Source organism: Lycorma delicatula, chromosome 5 (genome assembly GCF_047948215.1).
Source record: "Lycorma delicatula isolate Av1 chromosome 5, ASM4794821v1, whole genome shotgun sequence".
NCBI lineage: Eukaryota > Metazoa > Arthropoda > Insecta > Hemiptera > Fulgoridae > Lycorma > Lycorma delicatula.
In genome coordinates, this window is record NC_134459.1 from 134365500 (window position 1) to 134372940 (window position 7441).

Sequence of the window (7441 nt, forward strand, 5' to 3'; positions counted from 1 at the left end):
TTAATTCAACACTATAAATGTTTCACTTCTATTTAAGTACAGATCGATTAATATCTCTCAGAACACATATCATGTAAATGAATATTAACGAAAAATTTCATAAATAATGAAACAAGTCAACGCACAGAGCACAGCGAACGGTGCACAATGCAATAATTCCATCACTTGCATCAGTCCACTAATATTAGTAAAACTATCTGTTTGCTATTGGAGTACAAGCCCATACATAAAGTTTAAAAAGATGGATTATTAGTCATCAAAATATAGAAATATGAATATTATGTAGATTAAACCTGTTCCAAATATTTATTATTTTTAGATCCAAAGTTCAAAATTGAATAGGAACAAAAATATCTGCTTGTAAGTTGTACATATGTGTATACCCGCTAGATTCAACACAACATATCTGGTAGAATATGAAATGTTCGACTAAAATTGATTTTTCTGAATGTCATCATGCTTGGTGGCACGTCCATAGTGTCATAGCTGTCTCCATCCACTTCTGTCCCAAACTTTCTCCTTTGTCCCCTTGCAGTTTCTAAAATGAATCATTTTGAGATAAGAAAATTAAAAAAAATCTTCTTATTAAGAGTTCAAAACTCGTAATAGTAAAATTTTCATTAATTCAAATCCCAACATCTGAAATGAATTCAAATGAAATTCCCTTCCACATGGTAGTTATAACTTAAAATTTTAATAGCATCAGTTGCCTACATGTAGGAGTCACTCAGTCTAGTAAGACCCTTAAGTTAATAAATAAAATAGACGCCAACTATATACAAACTAACCGAATCTAATCCCTCCTGCTTTAACTGTTTTTCTCAACGTCTTGAGTTAAAAAAACAATTTGAAACGATAATATGTTGCACATTTTTGTACTACATACAATACTGTAAATCAAATAAGAAGAAACAATAAAAAATAAAACCAATAGCGCATACTGCTTCAAATTATAATTAAAATATATCAATAAAAACATTATATTATTTTTTTAATTTAAAAAATCATTTCTACTATTAAAAAAAAGCGGAAATCATAAGATTCTTTTTATATCTAATGTAAATAACGTTCAAAATTACATTTTGAAATGGATTTAATCATCTAACTAATTCAAATTGTTTAATTTAATTTTCTGTCTTCTGTCAACCAAGTAGTTTGTTATTTTTGAAAGAGCAAACGTGTTTTTTTTACATTTTACTAATACTGGATTTTTTTTAAATTTAATTGAACTATACATTATTAACACATAAATTATTTTTAAAAGGAAAATTGAACTGAATTGTAAACTGTAATTTTTTAAATTTGAATTTTATTTTATTTTTTAATTTCATATGATATTTACATTGAATAACTTAAGTTATCATAATATTTGCAGATGGAATTGATGTATTATTGAACGATCACTCATTGCAGTTAAGTGGAAGAAAGAAAGTTATCGAAAAAAAAATAATTATAATAATTTAATCTTACCAAAGAAAATAACATTTGAAAAAACTACATTGTAAGGTAAAAATTTATTACATATAAAACTAATAAATTAATCAATTAACATAGATGTGGAATATAAAAAGAATAAGGGAAATGTAGGAATGAAAGAAATGGAGATACCCTTTCCAAAGAAGGAAAAGACTAATAATAAGATGCTTGTGCAACAATGCATTATACATGAGGTTCATGTAATAAAAAAAAAATTATTTCATTTTTATGATATACATATTTTAAATAACTTTACAAAATTAATATATAAACAATATTAATTTCAATTTTTTTAATCATATTACATGCATATTTTACCTTTCAGATTTTATGGCAAATGTTAACCAATATTAGTCATGTTGACGACAACGATATGCTATGGATGTTAAAACTACCGTGTTAGAATAAAAGGTAAGCAAAATCAATACATTTCAGCAGGTACTGGACTAACTTCAAATTATAGAAACCTTTTTAGTGTACTTGATTATTAGATATAACTACAAGGTAAATCTGAAAATAATTCCAAAAAAAAAAAATTACAAAGGAAGTTGAAAACGTAATGCACTGTCAATCATAACTAGCAAATGAAAGGAAATTTTTTGTAACATTACATTATGCAATGAGCCTATAATGATAGCCATTAATGCTTTGTAACTTGCGAAGTTTGACACTCGTTTGGGTTAGTGGTTTCAAATTAACCTCTTCTAGCTAACTACTAAATCAGATTAAAATCAATACAATGTGTCCTATTAGCTCTTTTAATGTGCCTATCTATGTGGAGATGCTTGCCGCCTAATGCAGTGGTAATTTTGAATCTATTAATTTTGACAATTAATCGTAATAGCAACTGACAGAAAATGAGTGGTCATAGATCACAAGTTTTGAAATGTTAGCAGTATGAGAAAAACTACAACACAGCACAACCAGTCGCTTTATGCGATATTTTTTTTTTACTGATATGATCCCTGTATGCATACATTTGTCATCTTTCGTAATAGTAATAAAAGTTTAGAATATAATGTAATCTTTTAGAAGTTTTCTCAAATAACAGGAAAGTATTTGTAAATAATTCATTATTTAAATAAATTATTATAAACCGTTTATAATATATTTCATTAATATATCTTTAATTAATTGAAGATAGTTACTGCAGACCAGAGATTGCAGTCATAACTATCAAAGGCAATCAACAAACAGAACTTGCATTATTTTGAAACTAACAAAATATTTTGTAAGGTTGCTCTGATTGCACTTAATACAATGTGCACTTAATACTGTGACTGGTAATGCACTTAATATTTGTGCAATATGCACTTAATAGTGTGACAGACAAATAGGTAAAAGCGGCACTATTAGAGCAATGTTTAACTTGAGTTACCTTTCAGATGGCCGATAAACTGGTCTGAAATCCTATCATTGAGTGTAATAAAAAATGTAATGTTCTTAGATTTATTTATCTAATATGCTTATTCATTTAAAATGAGTTAAATGGATGATGTGCCTCTTATACAGCTTTAACTGTACTTTGTGTTAAACAACACAAGTATTTACCCCAGTTATTTTTACACGGATTTGAATACTAAATCGCGGATACCGGTGTTCTTTGGTGGTTGGGTTTCAAATTAACCACACATCTCAGGAATGGTCGAACTGAGACTGTACAAGACTACACTTCATTTACACTCATACATATTATCCTCATTAATCCTCTGAAGTATTATCTGAAAGGTAGTTACCAGAGGTTAAACAGGAAAAAGAAAGAAGTAGTCATAATGGAATTTTATTTATTGGTTTTTCAACTAAAATTAATTTTTCTAAATATCTCATGCTTGGTGGCACGTCCATAGTGTCATAGCTGTCTCCATCCACTAAATCAAATAAGAAGAAACAATAAAAATAAACCAATAGGGCATATACTGCTTCAAATTATAATTAAAATATATCTATAAAAACATTATATTATTTTTTAATTTAAAAAATCATTTCTATTATTAAAAAATGGGCAAATCTTAAGATTCATGGTAAATCTAATGTAAATAACGTTCAAAATTACACCTTGAAATGGATTTAATTTAACTAATTCAAAATGTTTAATTTAATTTAAGAAATTAAATCTTTTTTAAAAGTTTCAGTTTAGTTTTAAGTTTATGTTTACAAATAGAATACCATTATTATTCTACAGTTCAAGAAGTAAATAAGATTGTAAAATTGCCCCTTCTACAATTTACTTTTAATGATATATTAAAGTAACAAAAATATTTTAAGACTAGTAAACCCCTTCACCAAATACATTTCATTAAACGGGATGGTTTTATAATTGGGATTAGAAATGGTTACCACAGGCTAACCACCAATTAATCAGTAATAATATCCAATTCTATTAAGGAGACTTGTTTTGTCCATACATTTACTTTACACTTTTTCTGTCTTCTGTCAACCAAGTAGTTTGTAATATTTTTGAAAGAGCAAACGTGTTTTTTTACATTTTACTATAACTGGATTTTTTTTTAATTGAACTATACATAACACATAAATTATTTTTTAGAAGGAAAATTGAACTGAATTGTAATCTAATTTTTTGAAATATGAATTTTATTTTTTTAATTTCATATGATATTTACATTGAATAACTTAAGCTATCATAATATTTGCAGATGGAATTGAAGTATTATTGAACGATCACTCACTGTGCGGTTAAGTGGAAAAAAGAAAGTTATAGTAAAAAAAAAAAAAAAAAAAAAAAAAAAAAAATTTAATCACTAAAGAAAATAACATTTGAAAAAAAATACATTGCAAGGTAAAAATTTATTACATATTTGTGAATAATGAATTATTTTCACTATAAAATATTTTATAACAATTTTCTAATATTTTTAAAATTGTTTAAAAAATATTAGATATTATCTTTCTTCATATATGTACATTTTCAGCACAACATTCCGTTATGTCCGTTAATTAAATATTTGCCAAATTTTCTAGCAATATTCATATTTCTAGGAACGAGTGAAATATGTTACGTAAAAATAATCCCTTTTGACACACCAGAAGGCAGAGGTAGATTTCACCGGTGCTAAATACGAAATAAAAGAAGATTTCCACCTTAAAGTTAAAAAAACTTTACTCAATACGACAAAGGTTGCATGCGGAAAAAGTTTCACTTGTTTAGCATACGATAAAGCCCCATCTTCTTACAATTCCAGCAATATTTTGGTCATCCCTTGCCGTATTAAACCGATTCGATACTGTGCCTATTAAGGGAGGTGGTATACAATATTTTTGTCTTTGAAACCCTATATTTTCTATCTCCTGGGCCAGTAAAATACTTTACTTAGATAACTTTAAACGAATTTGATATTTTACTTAATAAGAAAGTTTTAGTGATATTTCCACCCCAATGTTTAGTGATATTTCCACCCCAAGTTTTAGTGATATTTTTCCACCCCAATGGTCTGATATTTCCCATTAATGAACACGACCGATATTTTGGGTCATATTTTATGTATCAATTTGAAAGTGATTGGCGCAAAATTATGGCATTATTGTGTCCACAAGAAAGTGAAATATATAGATAATACATATACATAAATGTATATATAAACTTTTGAACTGAGGGTGGTTTTGGGATCTGGAGAATGTGAAATGTGAAGACATGTCGACATTTTCCAGAAGTCAAATTGTGGTACCCATTTCAACAGGTAGCTTTCTGAAAATATAAATAGTTGATTTTTTAATTTTCTTTCATAATTTAGCTGTGTAAAATAACTACAAACCTAGTTCTGTATATAAACTGAAGTGAAGAGAAAATCAAATTTTTTATTTCAGGTCTCGCTTTGATATCAACCGTAAATGAAAATTTATTATCATATTCTAAGATTATACTTAATAAATATAATATAATTATTGTTTTTTTTTATGTTTTTTTTAATTACTCACAGAATTATTATGCAATCAATGGTTTTGTACACAGAATAAATTTTCAAAAAAAAAATTCAAAAGATAAACAAACATGCTCATTCCTGTTTCAGACGGTGTAAACATTATAAAAACAATGTAGTGTTCAAAATTCAGTGAGATAAGCAGTTAGATTGTGCATTGATGAATCATATATATTCTTTATTAAAAAAGATTGCAATTGTTTATGGAATACAGAATTATACATAGTATAATCATAAGAGTAGAAATAACTGTAGTGTTTACATGGTCTGAAATATTAGTCGAGCAACAAATTAACAATATTTATCATCGAATTTGAACATTAAAACCATGGAGAAAGTGGATGGGAATAGTCTTCTAGAATTAGTAATGCTTAAGAACGAAATGAGTGACAGTTTTATAAAAGCGATGACCATCTAAAATGTTTCTTTTTCTATTTTATATAACATTCATTGTTCATAAACAAATTATTCTATACTAATAATTTTTTTCTGATATGTTTTTTCTTTCAGAAATGTTAAGATGGCATAAGACAAATCGATTTGGATTGAGTTTAATACTACCAACAAAATGTTACGTATTTGATGGTAAATGAATACGGTTCCGATAAAAAGCAATAAGAAATCTTCATTCATAAGCAGTATGTGTGTAGTTAGGAGGTTGGTAGAAGGCGGGAAATAGAAGATGACAATCCTCAGTTTTGCCAACGTTTGAAATATTTGTTTATTGAAAACACTGTGAGACAACAATAAAAAAGTATCAGTCATCAGTAGTAGGCAGAAGTTAAGTAACTAGCAGACAGTAGTAGGTGGAAAATAGAAGATGACAACATTAACAACATTTGTTAATTGACAACATTGTAAGTCAACAATAAAAAAAGCTTCATTCATCAAAAGTAGGCAGCACTTAAGTAGGTAGTAAGCAGTAAAGTAGATATGTGATGTAAGTGAGGTAGTAGGCAGGAAATAGAAGATGAAACATAAAATATTTGTTAATTGACAACACTGAAAAAAGCTTCATTCTTCAGTAGTAGACAGCAGTTAAGTAGGCAGTAGGCAGTAGGCAGTAGGCAGTGGTAGGCAGGAAATTGAAGATAAAAAATATTTGAAATATTTTTTAATTGACAACAATGTGAGACAACAATAAAAAAGCTTCATTCAACAACAGTAGGCAGCAGTTAAGTAGGCGGGAAATAAAAGATGACAACAAAAAATATTTGAAATATTTAATTGACAACACTGTGAGACAACAATAAAAAAGCTTCATTCATCAATAGTAGGCAGTAGTAGATGAGAAATAGAAGATGACGAATCCTCAGTTTTGACAACCTTTGAAATATTCGTTAATTGAAAACCCTGAGACCAAACGGAGTTTCCCACAGTGAAAACAGAAATTCCAAGGTGGCCGACACTGTGTATGCAGTACCTGCGCCCTTGAGGTTATGTTAACGCAGCACTAGTGCCTCATTAGGTTAGAAACGAACTAGATGAAGACACTAGCAACAGTATGCAGGGTACACTTAATACATATAAAATTCATTGCTGATAAACAATAGACTCTATACTAATATTTTTTTCTTGATTCATCTTTTGTTTCAGACCCCTGATGCTGACACATATTTTTACTTAATATTCATATTATAATATTTTATATTAATATTTAATCATTAACATTTGTCATACTGTAATAGTTACGATGGACTACAGAAAACAACAGTTACCTATGAAGAGAAACTTAGTCTATCAGATCAGACAATGATATTTCCCATTCACAAAGAACATGTAAGGATAAAAAAATGGCAAATAACACACTTGCATTCTTACAACAAATGCTACAACACACAAAAACTTAGTTCATTAGTTAAGAGTCAATATTCTGGATGGTTAATGCTGACGGTTAAGGAGAAAAGTAGTAGATCCTGTGAAACATTAACTGCATCAGGGATTTGTTTGACATAAACACCTTACCTGTCCTGTCCTGTCTAGTCCTGACCTGTCCTATCATGATTAGGACCAGGTTCAGGTTCTGACCC

General features: G+C 28.3%; 1 long non-coding RNA gene across 2 annotated transcripts; it reads left to right on the forward strand.

Annotated features, from left to right (window-relative positions):
- Nucleotides 1-1386: 1386 nt before the first annotated feature.
- Nucleotides 1387-7017, forward strand: LOC142324544 (uncharacterized). 2 transcript variants are annotated; one of them, XR_012756317.1, is made up of 3 exons: nt 1387-1506; nt 1802-1887; nt 5922-7017. It is a non-coding gene; the product is annotated as an uncharacterized LOC142324544 (long non-coding RNA). The 2 variants fall into 2 exon arrangements; XR_012756318.1 differs by lacking the exon at nt 5922-7017 and adding an exon at nt 4131-4218.
- The last annotated feature ends 424 nt before the right edge of the window (nt 7018-7441 follow it).